Raw genomic sequence first — 24346 nt, forward strand, 5'->3', positions numbered from 1 at the left:
GAGAGTATCAACTTCTCACCAATGACAAAATTCCCTTTACAGCATTCCTTTCCCAATTGCTGTTCCTTCTGCTCTTAATGCCTCTATTGAAAGAGAATTATTCCCCCTCTTTTGTGAGCAGGCAGATCTACTTTTGATGTGTTTTATGTGGAGCTGTTCTCTGCCTTTCTGTGACCTTCACTGATTGGTTCTATTCCTTCCAGTCAGAGCCACGGTGAATGCTTCCATGCTAGAGTCATTCAGGAATCTAAAAATCAAGATCACCTCTCCCCTTTGACCTCTACCTTGCCAGGAAAAACATTCCTGGTTACCTTTTCTGGCATTGTGACCCTTTTTCATTCACCCTTATTGTCACATTTTTCTTAAGAAACTCAATATATCCATGTGTCTCGCTACAACCTGATGCCTGGTATTCAATACATTACAGATGTGATAACAGTCTTTCAGAGCAGCATTAATCTGACCACTGTGGTGAAAACTGCAGTAAACATAGTGGAAGGCAACATTATACTTTCTATGGTTGTTCAGCTAAAATCCCAGCATATTTTTTCACTAGAGTCTTTTTTTCAATTCTTGGTTGTTTTTCCCCTTCCTATAAACAGGGATTTTTTTTTACGTCTTAACTAAAATGCAAAACTATGTATTTATCTCTATTGAATGTCATTATGTTAGTTCCTTTCCATTTTTATACCTTTTCAACATCTTTCTGAACACTAATTCTTTCATCCAAATAGTATCTGTTAGAGACTTGCGCCATTCACAACTTCAACAACGTCTTCCCTGCCTTCTCTTAGTACAGAACTTTACCATTCTAACCATCACATTCTGGAATTCCTCAAGTATTAGTCACGATGATGACAATGATGGCGATATCTAATGTTGAATGCCACTTTCTACCAAACATTGTCATAAGTGTTTTATATGTATTATTACACCTAATCCTCATAAAACCCCTAGCGATAATGACTGTTGCTATCTTTATTTTACAGATAAAGACACTACTAGTAAGTGGTGGAGACAGGGCTGATTATATGCTGGTGTAGCTATATACATCACATCAGGCTTTATCCCTTCTGACAAGTCAACATCTAGCATTACCAGCTGTTAAGTATTTTTAAAATCACCCTGAAGTGTTGCCAAGATTTGAATCCCAGCTGCATGACTCTAGACTCGGTCTTCTGAACCAGATTGTCTCTGGCTCTCCAGCAAAGATGGAGGAAAGACCAAATCAGTGGCAATTCAATTTTCTTTATTTCCTTCAACCAGACATACTCTACTTTTATCAAATTAGGCATTTTATATGTACATATTCAAAGTAAAATTAAATTATTCAAAAATAGCTGCTGCCAAAATTTAAAGCACTAAAGGGTAAATGAAAACTGAAAATAACTAAACTTAAGATAAATAGCTCTTCCTAAGTCAGAGTAAACTTATTTATCAATACTGAATGTACCATTCAAAACAACCTCCTGAAATTATATGCAATATTATGCGTATTTAAGACAAGACATTTTTTTTCCTGAGAGATGATGCATAGCATTTATTAGACTCTTAAATGAGCTAACGGCATACAAAAAATCAGCATTGCATACAGTCACCTCTCTGATCAATTATATACCTTAATGTGTCCATTTTTTTCAAGGGCATGAGACAATGGGAAAATTTCTTGTTGAAATCAGATGAACTATCACTGTATTCCTCAGACTAAGGAATCTGATATTAAGCAACTTTCTTGTCACTTTTGACAAAGGTTCAGTTTCACATTTGTGAAACAAGGAGAAAATAGTACCCACTTCAAATCGTTGTGAGGGAAGAGTGAACTAATATATGTAAAGTACTTGGAACAATTTCTGGCACATATTTAGTGCTTCATACACACGAATATTTACCTGCAGAGTTCCACAGTAGTATTAATTATAGTGTGTCAGAATTTCCAAAGCTAAAGGGTGAAAAAAGCAGCACATCTTCCTGAATGAATAGTACTTAATGATTTGAGAAAATTAATATTATTTACACATTAAAGTAAATATTTTATTGAATTAAAATCTACTTCAATATTTAAGACAAAATGACTTAAAAAATTAACTCACAAGGCGGACGTCTTCTATTAAGATACTTCAGTGGAAACATTCTAGAAGTACTGATGTGGGAATTCCCCAAATGAGCAGTTTATTAAGTGTCAAAGAGGAGAATAACTTATTCAGTCTAACAAAAAAAGAAATTCAAAAGTAAAAGTGATACATTTTGATATCAATTTTTAAACTTTGTATGTCATGTACAGTCAGAAGACGATTCTCCAGAGATCTCTCACATTACTCTGCATGTCTTGGGAGCAGAGGCACTAAGAGGCTTTTGTTCTGAATTATCTTTGCAAGGATGCTGATTTAGCTGTAGCCTTGGGAAATAGAGATAGGAGGCTTGTTTGTTGTCCAACATAATAAATATAATGTCTTCCTCTAAGCCAAATATTAGGTTGATTTGCTGGCTATTATGAAATATTAGGATTTTCAAAGTTTGGGGTTACTGTCTTGTAATACAACTCGCTGCATGTGCAAGCATCACCTGGCCCTTGTCATGCTGCCTGGTGGGAACTGGGGCTTTGAAAATCAGCTTAAGAAAATACTGGCATCACGGCTACTGTTGATGCTTTGAGTAATAAGTCATCATTTTCTCCCATCGAGAAGTCACATGTCTTCTGCTGGCATCCATGAAACTATGGCAGGCTAACTTGTTAGTTTATGAGTGGGGTGAAATTTCAGACCTTTCACGTTTTTTATATATACACATTATTTATATAAATATGTGTGTATATATTATATATAATGTGTATATAGATTATATATTATATATAATGTGTATACAGATTATATATAATAACTCAGTTTGAAATGTCATTCACTGACAAACAAGAAAAATATTTGCAACAAAATGAAAGATAATACATTAATAGCTGTGTATTAGTTCTCACACTGCTACAAATAAATACCTGATACTAGGTAGCGTATATAGAAAAGAGGTTTAATTGGCTCATGGTTCCACAGGCTGTACAGGACCATGATGGCTTCTGAGGAGCCTCAGGAAACTTGCAATCACATACGGCCTCAGGAAACTTTCAATCATAGCAAAAGGTAAAAGGGAGGGAAGCATGTCTTACATGGCCGGAGCAGGAGAAAGAGAGTGGAGGAGATGCCACATACTTTTAAATAACCAGATCTCATGAGAACTCGCTATCATGACCACAGCACGGAGGGGGATATCTGCCCCTATGATCCAATCATCTCCCACCTGGGCCCATCTCCAACAATAGGGATTACAATTCCACATGAGATTTGGGTGGGGACATAAATCCAAACCATATCAAGCTAAAATACAGAGAAAGCTTTTGCAAATCAATAGGAAAAAGATGAACAAGTACAGAGAACAGACTAAATGTATGAAAATACAATTACTGCCAAAATAAATAAAAATGAAAAATAAATATATGAGAAATATATAAACCTTTTAATAACCAAAGAAAAATATATTGACAGAAAAATTTAAGCTGGGAAAAAATGTAGTGGTAACATTGATATTGGGACAATTTCTCTGTCATTACCAGCTTGTAGGAGTGTAAGTTGTGAAACATTTTTAAAGGGAAATTTTATAACATATATCACAGTTCCTTTTTAAAAGACCATATTCTTTGATACTATCATCCTATTTTAGGAATATATCCTACAGAAACAATTTGGCGTAATATATTTAGTCATTTTTCATACTTCCGTAAAATAAGAAATAGTATAGATCAATTCCAATAACAAATTAATTTTAATTATGATATAGTAATATGCTGTTATAGTATGATATTTAAATAATTTAACTATATATTTATTTATCGAGGACAGATTTACCATAGAGGACAGGGCATTTGTGATTTATTGTGGAATGAAAATAAAGAAAAATAAGAAAAATATTGATTGATTGATTGATTGACATAATTTCTCATAAGGAATTTACCTATAAACAAATATGTTAAAAATGATTTTCTCTAAAATAAGGATTCAAAGTAATTTTAATTAGATATTTTCTATTTTTGATGTTTTTCTGACATTTATGAACTTCTGAAATTCTAAAATAAAAAATTAATTACCTTGTCATGAATTGTTCTTTGTGTACATCTTGGCCCTTTATGATCTCTATCTCCTTTTTTTAAAAAAATCTTTTTAGACAGAGTCTTGCTCTGACAGAGTCTGTTGCCCAGGCTGGAGTGCCACAGCAGGATCTCGGCTCACTGCAACCTCCGTCAAGCAATTCTCCTGCCTTAGCCTCCCGAGTAGCTGGAATTACAGGCGCCCGCCACCAAGCCCAGCTAATTTTTGTATTTTCAGTAGAGACGGGGTTTCATCATGTTGGCCAGGCTTGTCTGGAACTCCTGACCTCAGGTTATCTGCCCTCCTCGGCCTCCCAACGTGCTGGGATTACAGACGTGAGCCACCGTGCCCGGCCCAATCTCTATCTCTTTAGTAAGTATTTAAAATCCATCTGTTAGTAGAGTTCTTATTTTTCCATTCATAGCTGTCAGTGTCACTAATCTGAACAATTTGCAATTTACCTTCTCCCATATTTTAAAAATAATCAAGCCTTTATCATTTTCTGGTCTTTGGGGTCACAGTACAAGAACATATCCCATGCTGTGTCATAGCCCTTTCAAAGTTTAAGGAGCTTTCCTAATGTTCTTACGTTTTTTCATTTTTTCTTTTCTTCTCTGATTTAAACATATGGTTTCTTCAATCATTCCTTGTATATCTTGATTACTACAACCCTCTCCATGAATGTCACCTATTCTCATTTCTTGCAGTTTTGTGGTCAGTGCCTTTTTAAAACTTCAGAGAAAACATTCCTCAATACCCAAATTGACAAAAATGAAGTACAAAATATCATAATTTTCATCATCTGTACTTTTTACTTCTAATGCAACTGTTTTTGCATCTTTTTTAAAGTAGTCAAATCACTCTACTGATACACATTGAACTTACCACTTATGAAAACTTTGGTTTTAGAAAAATACTATCAAATCAGGTCTTTACCATTTTGTATTTTCCTAACTGATTTTATATTTAGGGATTTGTATTTGTAAAATAAAATTTGTGGATTCATATTTAAGTAACTTTAGAACTTCACATTTCCCCATCATATTTTATTTTATTAACCTTGGTCCATTACTTCTATCAGTACACAGTGATACATCTTCTAAGCTTGACAAGCCTGGACGAATTTTGAAAGCCTGTGGTTTCTGTCAGTCTCTCACAGAGTAAGTCGTATCTTGAAAGGATCCCAAGTGAAGGGCATTAGAAATTTAAAAGAGGAGAACAGGCCATTTTCATAAGAGCCTCAGTCCTTGGAGGGTGCAGAAACTCAGAGAGGCAGGTAATGTGAATGCCTGAAGCAGGTTCATGCTGGAGAGTACGTGAATATCCAATGGGGCCAACCACTTCTGATTGCTGCCATAGGGAAATGTGCTAATGTTCTGATTTTTCATGAGAATACCAGAATCTAGGTTTTTATGTAAAATCATTACATTTTTAAATGGCTTCACCTGAGTAAAAAAGTTTAGTGAGTCTTTTCTTCTAAATAAAATACATTCACAGGCCAAATGATCCCTGTAGATGGCCAATTTGTGACCTCTGAGTGAACAGAAGCTAAGTGGGTCTTGTCATTCAACTCACTGCTACTGATGGTATGACACAATTGACAGATTCATGGCTTTGGATTTCTTGAAAACTCACCCAATTCTCAGTACTTTATTGTGCATTGATTCAAAAAGTAGTTACAATATTATTAATGAAAAAAATCAACATTAACTATCTATTAGTGTCTAACCAGAATCCTGAATAATTTCAACAAAGTCATTCAGAATTTCCAGTGTGAGTCCTTCTAAAAGTCTTGACAAAGACTTGTTATATCCAAATTTATCATTGAAAATGTTTACTTAGTATCTCATTATAGCCAAGAGGAAAATTAGCCTTGCAAAACAAATCTTTCATAATGTGGAGATATTTTAGTGCCTTAGGATTCTTAATGAAACTTCTTGGAAACCTCACTATGTTAAATACAATCACTTATACCACCACTGACACAACATCAAAATTCCACTAGCAAAAAAAACACTCTCTCCTTTGACCTATAGCAACTGTACAATTCTATTCCATCCCCTGACAGCTGATTCCCATAAGACCTCTGGCATACCAAACATGATCCATGACAGCTGATCCTAGCAAACAGCAATCACTACAAATAATTCTTTTTGACCAGTTATTTGAAGCAGGAATGAATTGTTTTATATTTGACTTAACTATGTATAGAAGTAGGCTTTCATTAGTTCCACATCTGGGATGACCAGGAAAATGTTCACTTTGTAAATTGAGGTACAGAGAAAACAAATGCAGAAAACTAGGTCCCTAAATTGCTCCTTATACAGAGCTAACTATATTGCTGCGTAACAAGGAACAACCAGAAAAATATGTAAGAAATAAATTATTTGTTATGTGAACCCCCCCGAAATTCTGAGAGCTTTTTACATGAACCTTTAGCATGCCTTATACGCAACATTTATCTCCATTGTGATTATATATCAACTTATGTATGCATGTATGTATCTTCTTAACAGTCTAGTAACAGGTTTTCAATAAATGTCGTTGAATGTATGAATACAGAAAAACCATGCACAAACAGAGATAAGTTAATAAATGCTTACTGAATTGAAGTATAAAAGCAAGAAAAGTAATCCAAAAGTAAATTTTAGTAAATGCCTTTCATTTCTTATTTTGTCTTTCCTCCTCTGATGAAAAGCGTTCCAAAATACTTGGAAACAAACCTTGGTGAGTTTTATACTTGGAAGAAAATCTTAGTGAGTTTTATAAGTGCTTAAATAAATTCAATCTTATCATGGGTACCTAATAAATGTCCTATAATGTTTTCTGTTCTCACACCTCTGTAACATTTTCTTCCTTCACTTAGTGTGATTTTGTTGCTATGTGACATATTGTAGCAGTCAATCAATATTACACCTGTATCGGCACCACTTGAATGCTCTACTAATTTTGCCTAATTTACTCTAATATCCAGTAATGTTCTGTCAGCCAAACAGCTCCAGATGCCTGCCTAGTACAACTTGCACCTTTATACTAGGCCCTGTGTAGACCAAATTAGATCAACAACCCCAGCACAACATGCTGAAAAATAATATCTCATTGTCTTCTCTGACTGCAAAACCAAACCAATGCCAATAGGCATCTTTACATGGTATTGCAACTACTGTCCATCAGCGCCAAATTAGACTACCTTACCAGGGTTAGGAGAAGCAGTATGGTGCTTAAAGTGTATTTGCTGCCAAGACTATAGGGTGTATTGCATCTGTTGCCTGGGATACACATGTACAACATCCAACAAACAGGCTACATAGTTTGGTGTTGAGAAAGGCCAAGATATGCACATTAAACAAAAAGTTGAGGAGAAAATCCTTAGAAATTAAGCACAGTGCAAGTGGTCACAAAAGGACAGGGCCAAGGCACTAGCTATATATTAGATCTGTAGATTAAATTTTCATAGAGATCCATAAGGATCTCTACTTGTTAAAGTTTGCTTTACACAATGATAATCTGCCCTAGATAGCACTTGTTCAGCAGTACTGCATGAAGAAATAGCTTGACCATGAAAAATAATTTTTTATTAATTTTTATGCGTATATATTGACAATTTTGGTTTTTCAATTTTCACTTTTCTCATTTTTCAAGAAGACTTTGTTGTTTTGTACATGATATGGTAGATTCAGGAGGGTCACAAAGCCTTGGATATCCCTTTCATTGAGTGGTGAAATCAATTTGCTCTCCCCTTGAATCTGGCTGGCCTAGGATTATTTGGATTTGTGCAGTGAAAGTGATGTTATTCCATCCCTGAACTAATCTGTGAAAAGACTGGCAGCTACCACTTTGATCTATTGTAGACTTGAGCTTCCATGTAAGAAGTTTGACTGCCATGCTGGAGAAACAACATGAAGAGCTCTTACAACTACTTCGGGACAGAGAGAGACCCCGTTGAGCCCAGCCTTTCAGCTGTCACCATCAAAAACACCAGGCTTGTGGATGAAGCTGTCTTCTTCTCTTTAGACTGGCCAAGATATCAACTGGATATCACCAAGGGATCCCAGATGATACCTTATGAAGCAGAAGAATCACCCAACCAAACCCTGATGGAATTTCTGACATGGAAAATTATTAGATATAATGAAATGGTTGTTGTTTCATGGTAGTAAGTTTTGGGGTTTTTTTAATGCACCAATAAAATATATAACTGAAACACATGGACATCAAACACAAAAATGTGGTGATGTGGCTTTTTTACAAATTTAAGATTCGAATGTTGGTGATCAAACAATAAAATGATCCCATCTGAAGAATAGAGGAAAGGATCTAGGTAACCAGTTGCTTCCTGCAGGGTAGGTCATCTCAGAGCTGGCCTAACAGAATTACAATTCCTTCAACATTCAGCTCAGTCTCCATTCCTTAGCTTCTGCTGACTGGCCTAGGGGATTTTTTTCCAAAGGCCATAAAATTAAATTAGAATTCACTGCTTAAGCGTAATGATTTCCCACTGTTTGTGTGGGTTATCATTTACAACCAACTGGCATTTAATCAAACCACTATTTTTATTTCAGGACCAGAGGCCACAACATTGTGTATTTTTTCGACCTCCCTGTTGAGCAAAGCAGCTTCATCCAAGCTGTGAAGGGATATCAAATGGTTTATGAAAACTCAGCATGAAGTATTGTTTTCAAACATATTTATGATTTCACACCAACTTAGGAAGGATTGAGTTCAATTTGTTGATTGACACATAATTTTACATTTACATGTATAATAATGTCAAAATCTTCTGGAGAAAAAAATATGAATTAAAGGAACATAATCACATTCTGATACAAATTCACTTATTCCCAACTCTAATTCTGTCCTAAAGAGGAAGTATGTAAAATATATATAGTATTGCCTAGCCAACTCAGTAACGCCTGCTTTGAATTATCTCATTTCTACACTCTTGTTCCTGTCCTTCCCTTGACCTAGAATTTGTTCTGTCCTTCCTTCTTTCTTCTTCATGAAATCAAGACTCGGCTAAATCCCATGTCTGTAATGACCGCTCATAGGTTTGTCTGGCCTAAACATCTGATTCTGAGAAATGCCCCTCTCTTTCCATGTAGGTCCTGTTCCTCTCCCTGCTTTGACCTTAAATACCCACATGGCTGCTGAAACAATATAAACAAACAAAACACATTTCTTGCTTTAAACTAGCTATTCCCTTGTAACAATATTAGTTCTGACTTCCTTTTGAACCATTTTCTGTCTCATCACCCTGCAAATTGTCACCTCCAAACACCTATAGTTATGTGTTTATTCCAGACTTAAAGTTCTTATTTCAAATAACATGTAATAAAGTTATTTATATCTTCCTTTCCTAATAAATTAGAAGTTTCTTATGGCAGTTCTCTGGTTCATTTACTCTCCCTAATACCAAGCACAGTGTCTTCCTTGTACATAGTAGGTATTTACTTAGCAACTCATGTGAAATCATGTAATACCTCTCAAAATACTAAAATAAACAGAGAACTGCAGAGTATTTTCTCTCCTCTTTGATAAACCATAAATGCACATTTGGTAATACCCTAGTTGATTACTGTGAAAATCACATATACAATTCCTCTCATACCATAGAGTTCCCCGATGTTGCCGATGCTGGGGAACAGGGCAAATTTCTGCCTATTGAATAACTGCTTAATTAATATTAGGTTTGCAGCAACTGTGTGATTTGAGCCATGCCTTAAGCAATTTTATCTAATAAGCTATATTCTGATAAGCCCATTAATTAATTTATTTTAAAAAGCATGGCTTCAAAATCTTTTAAGAGCTCTTAAGATAAGACTTTTGAAAATATATAAATCTTTTGGTGCTTCAGGTGAGTCACTAATAAAATGAACAGGCATGGTCAGAAGAGAATTTACATATACAGGCAATCTCAGTTCAGGGAAATACCCTTTTTATTTTACATGTCCTGGTAGCTGTCATGGCCATGCCACAGCTGTTAGAAATTACAGGTTTTCAGTGGCAAGCATTAGCCATCACTGTGATTATTATTATTTTATCAAAAACAATCACAGGAAGTACTTTAGTCTGACAAAAGCCTTCTAGGTCTTTGTTTACTCACTGCACTATATATTCTGCCCTCCACACCAACTGAGTTAAAGTTCTCTTCCTCCTGATTTAAAACCTATTATTACAGAAAGCAAAAGTTCCCATCTTTAACACAAAGTACGATTGGTGCTTGGATAGAGAGAACACTAGTCTCGGAATGTAAATAAAACAAAGCACAACCTGAGAAGCCTTATTCAGCAGGCTTTTGGCAACATTCCCAGAGAGGATTGCAGTTTACTATGCCATGTCAAGTCAAAAGTAATAAGGCAATGGGCAAACACCAGACTGAATGAATTTAAAACCTCAGATACAAGACTAACAACTCAAGGAGTTTAAGCTTTCTATCTAAGCAGCAGTCACAGCAAAAGCTACTACCTCTACAGCCTGGATATTTCACCTCTGATAGCAAAAGATTACTGTCGTGAAAAGTCTTTCGTGACACTGAGGAACTTTTTCCTCTTTTAACTCTGCAGCAAGCCTATAGAAGAAGCGTTCCGGCAGAGTGGAGAGCTCAGTGATGTAGTACCTAGGAGAAATGAGACAGGGTAACAACGACTTGCTGAAGAAGCACAGCTGCTGGACAAAGTACCCATCTGCTGGGGGATGGATTATGGGAGAGGGCATTTCTAACAGTTTAAGTTGTAGCCATTCCGCCAGCAAGCATTTTAAACTGTGTATTACACATTAATATTACACATACTTTTAGTGCCCAAGTATGGCAATGGCAGGATAAGGGGATGATAGAAGTTTCATTTCTTCTTTTTTTTTTTTTTTTAATTATACTTTAAGTTCTGGGATACATGTGTAGAGCATGCAGATTTGTTACATAGGTATACACGTGCCATGGTGATTTGCTGCACCCAGCAACCCGTCCTCTACATTACGTATTTCCCCTAATGCTATCCCTCCCCTATCTCCCCACCCACCGACAAGCCCCAGTGTGTTCCCCTCCCTGTGTCCATGTGTTCTCGTTGTTCAACTCCCATTTATGAGTGAGAACATACGGTGTTTGGTTTTCTGTTCCTGTGTTAGTTTTCTGAGAAAGATGGTTTCCAGCTTCATCCATGTCCCTGCAAAGGACATGAACTCATCCTTTTTTATGGCTGCATAGTATTCCATGGTGTATATGTGCCACATTTTTTTATCCAGTCTATCATCGATGGGCATTGGGGTTGGTTCCAAGTCTTTGCTCTATTCACAATAAAATTTTCATTTCTTTAGGCATTATTCAGGAAAAAAGAGATGTTCCACAATTGCCTATTGAGTAAAACAAACAGATGAACAAAAAGAGTCCTAAAGACCTGATTCTATGTTTTGTAAAGAAACTTTAAATATTTCTACTAAAGATGTAAAGTCTCTCAGAAGCTGATGCTACAGAATAAGAATGACATCACCCCTAAAAGCTTGTAGGATAGTATATACAGTCTTAAAAATGAAGTTGAATGCCATTATTTGACTCAAAAATTCAAAACTCATGAATAACAAGACAAATTACAGTCCTGAAGTGACCTTTTATAATCTTAAGCAGCTTTTTGACATCCCTCTTCAAATAAATTATGTACTATTTTCTAGAAGCACATGATGGAGTTTTGTTATTAAAATTAATGATTTTAATAATTTTATTATTAAAATTAATGTTTTAAAATATCAGATTTTATTTGTGCTTCTAACACAGCACTAAAGAATAAACAATCTATTCATACTACATGCTGAAATTCATACATTTGCCACAGCTTAAATATTATTAGTTTCACCATAATATTATATTAAAATATAAGTATACTACTACATTTCAGGCTTATATTTTCTATTATTTATTAATGTCTCTTAAGAGCTTCATGCTTAATTCCATTAACATACTCAAAATAGAAAATTCTATTTTTGTCTCACTTGCTACATGAACCAAAGCTGGACCCACTGGGAAATCACACACCTACCTGAAGTTGTAGAAAGCTTGTTCTTGGGAAAATCACAGATTAACTACATTAATCTTAAGAAAATAGAAAAAAAAATCCAATGTGGGTCACTGGCCTGTCTTTTCAGTGCCAACTTGACAGGATATTCTATAAGGTCATACTTGAATACTTAACCCAGTCAAATTTTCTCCTTTTATTTTCACAGTCCACCAGTCTCACCATTAATTTTTCCTGCAAGTTAACCTGTTGACATTTCTCCAAATGATCCTATTCTAAAATTAGCCATTTTTCTCCTTGTTTTTTTTTAATTTAAATATCTGTTAAAAGGTTTTGAAAAGTAAAATTCACACATCATAAAAGTACACCTGAATAACATTCTTTTGGTTTCAGAAATGCATTCTAGCAAACAGAAAATGCACCAAAATTTCTAAAAAGCATTTTAAAAGAAAGGAATGGAGAACCCTGACACCTTCAAAAGTAAAAACTAAAATATAAGAATAATTCAAAGAAAATATAGCATAAGCTTCAAAGACACTGTAATCAGCAACAAGAAGCTGTGTATTACTCAATTTATATAAAGAAAGATGCAGCAAAAATCTAAAGTGCCTCAAGATATAAAATGGTTATTGTTGGCAGTTTGATGAGATTCAAACTCTGCAGAGAGGAATTGCAAAACCAATTTATTACATCAAGGCAAATCTGAAATAAGTGCACAAATTTTCCCAGATCACTAGGAACAAAAATCAGATCCTTTTTCCCTTATGTTCAGATCATGGGCACTGTACATCATTTCTTCAAGTTTCTCCACATAGAGATCGTTAACATACACAGAGACATTCCTGTGTCTGAAGGTGAAGATGATAGTGATTTTTCCCTCCAGTAATTTTGTTTCTCTGCTGAAAAGTGTTTGAGGAAAAAAAAAAAAAAAAAAAAAAAACATATTTAGGGATCATTGAGAAAATTTGGATTGGCCCAGATATAAATGACATTGTGGAAGTATTATTAATTTCTTAGGTATTATAAAATACTTCAAGTATGTATGATAATGCCCTTAGCCTTAGCAAATCTATGCTGAAGTAATAAGGGCTAAGTTCTAGGGAAAAATAAGGAACAAGAAAGAAAAGGTTAAGGCAAATGTAACAAAATGTTAACTTCTCTGAAAGTTTGACCATTTTCAAAATAGAAATTTCAAGAAAAAATAATATTGCATAGTAGAAAAAAAGTGACAGACTTTGTGCATGTTTTTTGTTTTATTAAATTTTTATTACTTTTAATTGACACATAATAATTGTACATATTTATGGGATACAGTGTAATATTTCAGTACATGTATACAGTGTGCAATGATTAAATCAGGGTAATTAGCATATCCATCACCTCAAACATTTATTATTTCTTTTCATTGAGTATATTCAAAATCTGCTCTTCTAGCTATTTGAAAAGACACAATAAATCATTGTTAACTGTGGTCACCCTACAGTGCCATAGAACACTGGAACTCATTTCTTCTATTCAGCTATACTTTTGTATCCATTAGCCACCTTCTCTTTATCCTCCACTACACCTTTTTCAGCCTGTAGTAACCACTATTCTACTTTCGACTTCTATGAGAACAAATTTTTAGATTTCATATATGAGTGTGAACACACAGTATTTAACTTTCTGTGCCTGTCTTATTTCACTTAACACAGTGTCCTCCAGGATCATCAATCTTGCTGTGAATGACAGAATTTTACACTTTTTTATGGTTGAAGAGTATTCTATTGTGCATGGTAATTTATATTTATAAATTAACTCCTAATTATTTGTTTTTAGAGAGTATACGAGGCACACTTAGCCTAAAGCATGATTTATGGCATATATCTTTCTATTAACCACTTTAGTTTTCAATCCAATATATGCCATTTCTGGTATATACCTTTCAAACACCACTTTAGTCATTTGGTGGCACGTGTGGGGATAACTGACTAGAAACAGCTCTGTACTCTGTGAAGTAAAATTGCAAGACGAGTTTGTTATATCAAGGTAAACCTGAAATGTCACAGAGCCACCTGAAATGTCACAGAGGTGCCAAAGGTCTGGGAGGCTTAGAAAAGTGTTGTATTGTGGATTAGAGGATGAGTAATTAAAGTTTTAGAAAGACCCTAAATAAGTAATAGACTGCATATCTATGTTGCTAAACAGGATGGGGCAGAAAGGAGCCAAGTCAGAGGGATATTGCTCATTTATGAATACTAATTGCCATTTTATTTTTCCCCAAGATGGTGGATTGGAGGCAGTGTTAGCATGTCTCTCCCATTTGAAAAGACAAAGTAGTGTGTAGAGATTCACACTGTGAACTTTTTTCAAAGAAGCAACACAGGAACTTAACAAGAAATCTGAAAGAACCCACAAACCCTTTGAAGGAAGCAGCAGGCTATAGCCTATACCACGAGCCAGGTAGAAAACTCTTACCTTCCCAGAGTGTGAAATGAAGAGAGACTGCCTTGAGAATATACACCCCCACCAGGGAACCTGGAAATCCAGGTCATGGGGGAAGACCTCAACCTTACCACATAATGGAACTGATTTAGGGAGCAGTGATAAATATAAAAGTAGGAGCAGCATGAGGAAGAGCCTTGTTTGTATTCTCAGTCTCCAGCATGGACCAAGGGAAGCCATTCCTTATTCTACCTCACAGGGGACCTCATAGAAGTCTGCCAACTAACTCAGGCAGTGGTTGCAACTCCCTTGGCCAGAGCTGGAGGGCAGGTGAGAAGTGCACTGCAGTCACAAACACAGGATCTGGGCACCCCGACTTTGCAGGCAGACTGGGAGGGGCATGGCAGGAAAGCCATAGCTTCTATCGCCATGGGAAGACTTATGGCCTGGGGCAGTTTTGAGTTCTGAGAGCTGACTGCCTGGAACTTAGCTTGCTGCTGCTAGAACACTGGGGGTGTGAGATCTGCCTTGCCAAGTGCATGGTATCTGGGTGGAGCTTAGTGCCACCTGCTTCTCCCCATTTTCTGTGTGAAGTCTTCTGTGCAGAGAGGCAGCTACACTTGTCCCTGGAACGTAACCCCAGTAGCCAGAGAACTGCCCTATGACCCCCACAGGGTTGCTGCCTGCCCCATTCAGAGAGTCCAAGTGCAGACCTGCCTGACACAGCCCCCACTCAGCCCCGACCTGCTGTGGCAGCTTAACACAAAGGACAGAAACTTTTGGGAGCTTTATGACCCTACCCATTGCCTGAGAAACCAGAGTACCTCCCTTAGGTAACATTGGCAAGCACAAATCCCACTGCTATTATAGAAGTTGGCACTCTTTTGCAAGTGCCACCTCCTGGCTGCAGGCCAACCAGCACAGTCCATTACAGCACCTCCTGGTAGAATCACACTGCACCAAACGAGAAAACTTGTGTGTGGCTTCACTTATAACCATTGCCTGCACCAGCATGGCCTGAGGTCCTGAGTCTATCCACATGATCAGTTCATTAATACTACAGTTGGCATTTGAGAAAGCAAATAGACTAAGGATATCTATAAACAAGAAATCTCACAGATTCCATGTCACTCACTTGTCACTCCCATCACAAATGGTGCTGGTACCGGCTGCTGGGAGACTTGAGGACAGGTCACATCATTGCATCCATTGTAGACATTTTCCAGCACCAGCCTAAAGTGTGGCAGACCCACTGGGTGGCTAGACCCAGAGGAGCAATAGCATTCACAGTAATCTGGTGCTCAGGGACTCCTACTTCTAGGGTAAGGAACAGTGTATCACATCAAGGGAACACCCCATGGATCAAAAGATTCTGGACAACAGGCCTTGAATCCCAGACCTTTCTGCTAGTGAAAAGTTTCATTCAGCAGGGAGACCCTTGAAGTGCTGGGCTCAGCAGGAAAAGTCTGAAGCTATACCCCAATAATCAGGCAACTCTAGTGTTTGTGATGGGACTTGGAGAAGGGGACTTCTTTTCCCACTCATCCACCACTGCAGACACAGCTGAAGCTTCTTCCACAGGAGTTTGGCATGGATATACCTATAAATAGCCTTCGTGGAAAACTTCAGGGTGACTGCATTCCCACAGAAGGAGCATCCTTCAGGTTCAGGTCTGCATGAGATATGAAGTCACAATTCCTCTTTACTTGGAACATTAACATTTGTGCAGATAAAAAGAGGTGCCTGTCTAATCTGAATAGCTAGAACACTGAGTTAAAAGTGTGTCTGGGAGGTGGATAGCTTTCATGTTGACCTGGCGGGGGAGTGAAGGAAGCTCCCACACTTCCTCCTTCTAAGACCTCAGTGCATTTCACTGAAAGGCCCCCCCAGCCACCTCTGTCAAGGTTAGGACTTCTGCCCTCCATCAGATACGGCATTTACCCACCTGCTTTAGCCACAGCTGGTTTCCACCCACGGATACCCCCTCTAATGGCCTGAAGCCTGAAGTATTCAACCCAGTAAATAAAATATTGGGGGGGAAAAGTACATACCACAAGGGAATTAGATAAGCTTCATGAGACCACTGCCATTCCAACCCCATAGGAAACAGTGAACTTGCTCACACACCATACACATTGGGACTACAATGAGCATCTGAGAATGCCATCATAAAAAGACTCTCTATAATAATTACCAGAAAAATAATTCTGGTAATGTGACAAAACAAGGTTCTATAACACACCCAAAAGATCACACTAGCTATCCAATAATGGACCTAAATCAAGATCAAATCTTTGAAATAGCAGATAAAGAATTCAGAAGGTTGATTATTAAGCTACTCAAGGAAATACCACAGAAAGGTGAAAATCAACATAAAGAAATTTAAAAAAAACAATTCAGAATGTGAATGAAACTTTTCTAAAGAGGTAGATATCTTAAAGAAAAGCAAATCAGAACTTCTGAAAATGAAAGACTCATTTATGGTACATCTCCACACATTCATAACATGCAGTGGAAAGTTTTAACAACAGACTAGAACAAGTAGAAGGAAGAATTCCAGTGCTCAAAGACAAGGCTTTCAAATTAACCCAACCAGACATAAATAAAGTAAAAAGAATCAAAAGAAATTAACAAAATCTGTAAGGAATATGAGATTATGCAAAACGGCCAAACCTAAGAATAACTGATGTTCCTGAGGGAGAAGAGAAAGCAAAAAGGTTGGAAACTTATCTGAAGGAATAATTGAGGAAAACTTCCCTGACCTTAGTGGAGACTTAGATATTCAAATACAAGAAGCTCAAAGAATCTCTCCTGGGAGATTCATCACAAAAAGGACTTAACCAAGACATATAGTCATCAGGCTACCTAATGTTAACATGAAGAAAAGAATTCTAAGAGCAATGAGATAAAAGTATCAGATAATCTCTACAGGAAAACCTATCAGACTAACAGCAGACTTCTCAGCAGAAACCTTACAAGCCAGCGGGAATTCAGATCCTATCTTTAGCTCCTTAAACAGAATAACTGCCAAGAATTTTGTATTCAACCAAAGTTTCATAAATGAAGACAAAATAAAGACATCTTCACACAAACATGGGCTGAGGGAATTTGTCATTATCAGACCAGCTCTACAAGAAATACTAAAAGGCATTCTAAATCTTGAAGCAAAAGCTCGATATGAACCAAAATAGAACCTCTTGAAAGCACACAACTCACAGGACCTATAAAACAATAACACAATGAAGAAAACAAAGGATATAGGTAATAATAAACATAATGAATGAAACAATACCTCACATCTCAATATTAACAATGAATGTAAGTGACCTAAACGCTCTACTTAAAAGGTATAGATTGGTAAAATTGGTAAAAAATATTACAAACCAAATATATGCTGTCTTCAAGAGACTCAACTAACACATAAGGATTTATTTAAACTCAAGGTAAAGAGGTGGAAAAAGATATCCCATACAAATGGAAAAAAAAAAGTGATCAGAAGTAGCTATTTTCATATCAGATATAGCAGACATTAGAGCAACAACAGTTAAAAAAAAAAGACAAAGAAGGTCATTATACAATTAGGATCAATCCAAAAAGAAAATATGACAATTCTAAATTTATATATACCTAACACTGGAGCTCCCAAATTTATAAAACAATTACTACTAGACCTGAGAAATGAGAGACTGCAACACAATAGTAGGGGAGACTTCGATACTCCACTGAGAACACTAAACAAATCTTTGAGACAGAAGGTCAACAAAGAAAGAACGAACATAAACTACACTCTGGAACAAATGGATCTAGCAAATATTTATAGAACATTCTACCCGAGAACCAAAGAATATACATTCTGCTCATCAGCATACGGAACATTCTCCAAGATAGGTCAAATGACAGGCCACAAAATCAGTCTGAATAAATTTTTAAAAGTCAAAATCATATCAAGTACCTTCTCAGACCACAGTGGGAAAAAATTAGAAATCAGCTCAAAAAGGAATCTTCGAAACTATACAAATACATGGAAATTAAACAATCTTCTCCTACAGGATCTTTGTATCTTTGAAATTAAGATGAAAATTTTAAAATTCTTTAAAATGAATAATAGTGACACAACTTATGAAAAACTCTAGCAGACAGTAAAAGCAGTGCTAAGAGGAAAGTTCATAGCACAAAATGACTGTGTCAAAAATTCTAAAGGATCATAAATTGACAATCTGATGTCATGTCAAAAAACTAGAGAAACAAGAATAAAGCAAGCTCAAAGCTAGCAGAAGAAAAGAAATAACAAAGATCAGAGCAGAACTAAATGAAACTGAAATAAAAAGGTACAAAATATCAATGAAACAAAAGATGGTTCTTTGAAAAAATTAATAAAATTGATAGGCCATTAGCTAGATTACCCAATAAAAGAGAGAAGATTCAAACATGCTCAATCAGAAATGAAACTAGAGACATTACAACCAACATCACAGAAATACAAAAGATAGTTTGAGCATACTATGAACATCTTTATGCACACAAACTAGAAAATCTAGAGGAAATAAATAAATTCCTGGAAACATACAAATCTCGTAGATTAAATCAGGAAGAAATAGAAACACCAAATAGACAAATAACAATCAGAAATTTTAAAATTGCCAGCAATAAAAAGCCCAAGGCCCAGATGAATTCACAATTGGATTCTACCAGATATTCAAAGAATAATTAATACCAGTCCTATTGGAATTATTTTAAAAGATTGAGAAAGAGGAAATCTTCCATAAATCATAATATGAAGCCAGTATCACCCTGAAACCAAAACTAGGAGAAGACATAACAACAACAACAACAACAACAAAAACAATATTTCTGATGAACATAAATACAAAAATCCTCAATAAAATACTAGCTAACCCAATTCAACAGCACATCAAAGAGATAATACACCATGATCAAGTATATTTTATACCAGATGTGCCAGCATAGTTTAACATATGCAAGTCAATAAATATGATACATTACGTAAACAAGAATAAAAAACAAAAAACTTATAATCATATCAATAGATGCAGAAAGCATTCTATAAAACCCAGCATCCCCTTATGATAAAAATCCTCATCAAACTAGGCATAGAAGGAACTTATATCAAAATAAGAAAAGCTATACATGGCAAACTCACAGCCAACATCATACTAAATGGGGAAAAGTTCAAAGCAATCCCCCTGAGAACAGGAATAAGACAAGGATGCCCACTTTCACCCCTTCTATTCAAAATAGCAGTAGAAGTCCTAGCCAGAGCAACCAGGAAAAGGAAATAAAGAGCATCCAAACTGAAAAAGAGAAAGTCACACTATTATTGTTTACTGATTGTGTGATTGTATACCTAGAAAACCCTAAGGACTCATCCAAAAGACTCGTAGATTTGATAAAATAATTCAGTAAAGTAGCAGGATACCAAATCAATGTACACAAATTATTAGCACTGCTATACACCAACAATGACTTAGCTGAGAATTACATCAAGAACTCAAACCCTTTTATAACAGCTGTAAAAATAAAAAAAACAAGATATCTACGAATATGCTTAACCAAGGAGGTGAAAGATCTCTGCAAGGAGAACTACAAAACACTGCTGAAATAAATCACAGATAACAAAAACAAATGGAAACATATTTCATGCTCATTAATGAGAAGAATCAAAATTGAGAAAAATGATTATACTACCCAAAGCAATCTATAGATTCAATGCAATTTCAATTAAACTACAATCGTCATTTTTCAGAGAATTAGAAAAAACAATCCTAAAATTCATGTAGAACCACAAAAAGAGCCCAAATAGTTGAAACAATCCTTAGTAAAATAAACAAATCTGGAGGCATCACATTGCCTGACTTCAAATTATACTACAAGATTATTACCATAACAGCATGGTAGTGGTATAAAAGTAGGCATGCACCAATGAAACAGAATAATAAAGAACCCAGAAATAAAGCCAAATACTTACAACCAGTTGATTTTCAGCAAAGCATACAAAAATATATATTGGGGAAACGAGACCCTATTCAACAAATGGTGCTGGGGAAACTGGCTAGCCACATATGGAAGAATGATACTGGTCCCTATCTCTCACCTTATACAAAAATCAACTTAGGATGGATTAAAGATTTAAACATAAGACCTGAAACCATAAAAATTCTAGAAGATAACCTTGGAAAAACTCTTCTGGACATTGGCATAGGCAAAAAATATATGACTAAAACTTCAAAAGAAAATGCAACAAAACAAATAGATAAACAAGTGGGACCTGCTTAAACTAAAAATCTTCTGCACAGCAGAAGAAATAATCAACAGAGCAGACAATCCACAGAATAAAACAAAATATTTACAAAGTATGCATCCAACAAAGGACTGCTATACAAAGGACTGCTATACAAAATCTTCAAGGAACTCAAATAAATCAAGAAGATAAAAAAGATAATCCCATTAAAAAGTAAGCAAAGGACATGAATAAGCATTTTTCAAAAGAACATATACAAATGACCAACAGGCATATGAAAAAATGCTCAGCATCACTAATCATCAGGCAAATGCAAATTAAAACCACAATAAGATATCACCTTACTCCTACAAGAATGGCTATTACTAAAAAGTGAAAAAACAATAGATATTTGCATGGATGTGGAGAAAAAAGAACACTTAAACACTGCTGGTGGGAAGGTAAATTGGTAAAACCTCTATGGAAAACAGCATGGAGATTTCCTAAAGAAATAAAAGTAAATCTATCATTTGATCCACCAATCGCACTACCAAAGGAAAAGAAGCCATATGAAAAAGATACATGCACATGAATGCTTATTGCAGTATAATTCACAATCACAAGGATACAGAACCAACCTTAGTGCCTACTGACCAATAAGTAGATAAAGAAAATGTGGTATATATTCACCGTGGAGTACTACTCAACCATAAAAGGAATAAAATTGTGTCTTTCACAGCAATTTGATGAAAGTGGAGGCCATTATTCTAACCGAAGCAACTGAGGAATGAAAAACCAAATACCATATGTTCTCACTTATAAGTGGAAGCTAAGCTACTAGTACACAAAAGCATCCAGAGTGATATGATGAACTTTGGAGACTCAGAAGGGGGAGGATTAGAGAGAGGTGAAGGATACAAAACTACATATTTGGTACAATGCACACTACTTGGTTGATAGATCGGTACAGTTTGGCTCTGTGTCCTCACCAAAATCTCATGTTAAATTGTAATCCCCAGTGTTGGCATGGGGCCTCATGGAGGGTGATGGGATCATGAGGATGGTTTCTAATGGTTTAGCACCATCCCCCTTGTGCTGTCTTGAGTGAGTTTTCATGAGATCTTGTTTAAAAGTGTGTAGCATCTCTCCTTTCACTCTCTTTCTTCTGCTCTGCCATGTGAAGATGTAGCTGCTCCCGTTTTACCTTCTACCATGATTGTAAGTTTTCTGAGGCCTCCCTAGCCATGCTTCCTTTATAGCCTGTAGAACTGTGAATCGATTCAACCCCTTTTCTTCACAAATCACTCAGTCTCAGGTAGGTCCTTATGGCAATGCAAGAATGAACAAATACATAAAATTGGTACCACAGAAGTGGGGCATTGCTATAAAGATACCTGAAAATGTAGAAGCAACACTGGAACTGGGTAACGAGCAGAGGTTGGAGCAGTTTGGAGGGCTCGGAAGACGACAGGAAGGTAAGCAAAAGCTTGTAACTTCCTAGAGACTTGTTAAACTGTTGTGACCCAAATGCTGATAGTGATATAGGTAATGAAGTCCAGTCTGAGGTGGGCTCAGATGGAGATGAGGAACTTATTAGGAACTAAATTAAAGGTTACTCTTGCTATGTGTTAGCAAAGAGATTGGCAGCATTGTGCCCCTGCTCCGGGCATCTGTGGAACTTTCAACTTGAGAAAGATGATTTAGTGTATCTGGCAGAAGAAATTTCTAAGCAGCAAAGCGTTCATGGGGTGGCCTGGAAGCTTCTACCCACAGATGGTTATACACATGAGGAAAGAGATGATCTGAAATTGAACTTATATTTAAGATAAAGCACAGCATAAAAGTTTAGAAAATTTGCAGCCTGACCAAGTGGTAGAAAAGAAAAAGCCATTTTCTGACGAGGAATTCAAGCTGGCTACAGAAATTTGCATAAGTAAAGAGGAACCAAATGTTAATAGCCAAGACAATGTGGAAGATGCCTTGAGGGCATTTCAGAGAACTTTGTGGCAGCTCCTCCCATCACAGGCCCTGAGGCCTAGGAGGGAAAGATGGTTTCCCAGGCCAGGTGGGCCCTGGTGCCCTGAGCAACCTTGGGAGGCTGCTCCCTGTGTCTCAGCTGCTTCAGCTCCAGCCATGGTTAAAAGGGCCCCAGATATGTTTCAGGACATTGTTCCAGATGGCACAAGCCAGAAGCCACCTGAGCTTCCACATGGTGTTAAGCCTGCAGATACTCAAAGGGTAAGAGTTGAGGCTTGGCTGCCACCCACTAGATTTCAGAGGATGTATGGAAAAGCCTGGATGTCCAGGCTGATGTCTGCTGCAGGAGTAGAGCCGCCATGGAGAGCCTCTACTAGGACAGTGCAGAGGGGAAATGTGGGATTTGAGCCCCCACACTGAGTCCCTACTGGGGCACTGCCTAGTGGAGTTGTAAGAAGAGGGCCAGCATCTCCAGATCCTAGAATGGTGGCTCTATCAACAGCTTGTTCCATGCACCTGGAAAAGACATAGGCACCTCAATGCCAGCCAGTTAAAGCAGCCATGGAGGCTGTACCTTGCAGAGCAACAGGGGTGGGGCTGCTGAAGGCCTTGGGAGCCCACCTCTTGAATCAGCAAGACCGAATGTGAGACACAGAGTCAAAGGAGATTATTTTGGAGGCTTAAGATTTAATTGATTGGTTTTTCTAAAGACCACCAGAGCGTGCACAAAAGAACCAGCGAGCAGGCAAGGGTAGGAGCAAAACTGCAAATTTATTTTTGGTCACCTAGCTTCAGGGGAAGAAGGTGGGTAGGGAGAGATCTGTCGGCCTCCGGCAAAGGAGGCCAAGAGAGTCCCCCGGTGGGGCTCTCGGGCGAGGTTCCTGATGCAGTCCCGAGTTCCCGACAGGAGTGGGGGGCTGGGAAGTTGGCACGGTGCGCTGGCCGGGAGCGGCTTTTCTAGGAGTGGGAGGGCAATAGGCGGGGCACGGGCGTGTCGGGGACGTTCCGCAGATGTGACCAGGTAAATCTTGGTCTCTTCGGATTGACGTCACCTGGCGCATGCCCGGTTGGTCTGCACCCTCCCTGGGCGCTGGCTGCAGTTTGGCGCACGCGGGAAAAGTTGGTGACGAAGAACCCGGAAGTGTGCCATCTTACCTCCGTTCGTCCAAACAATAATGACTACCCTGCTGGGTTTCAAACTGGCATGGGGCCTGTAGCCTCTTTGTTTTGGGCAATTTCTCCCTTTCAGAATGGAAGCATTTACTCAATGCCTGTACCCCCATTGTATCTTGGAAGTAATTTGTTTTTTTTGTTTGTTTGTTTTAAATTTTACAGGCTCATAGGTGGAAAAGACTTGCTTTTTCATCTTCATTCAAATATGACATGTTGTACTTGGATTTTGGGTTAATGGGGAATGAGTTAAGACTTTATAGGACAGTTGGGAAGGCATTATTGTGTTTTGAAATGTGAGAAGAACATGAGATTTGGGAGAGACCAGGAGCAAAAAGATATGGTTTGACTCTGTGTCTCCACCCAAATGTCATGTTGAATTGTAATCCCCAGTGTTAGAGTGG

This window comes from Rhinopithecus roxellana, chromosome 14 (genome assembly GCF_007565055.1).
Source record: "Rhinopithecus roxellana isolate Shanxi Qingling chromosome 14, ASM756505v1, whole genome shotgun sequence".
Classification (NCBI taxonomy): Eukaryota; Metazoa; Chordata; class Mammalia; order Primates; family Cercopithecidae; genus Rhinopithecus; species Rhinopithecus roxellana.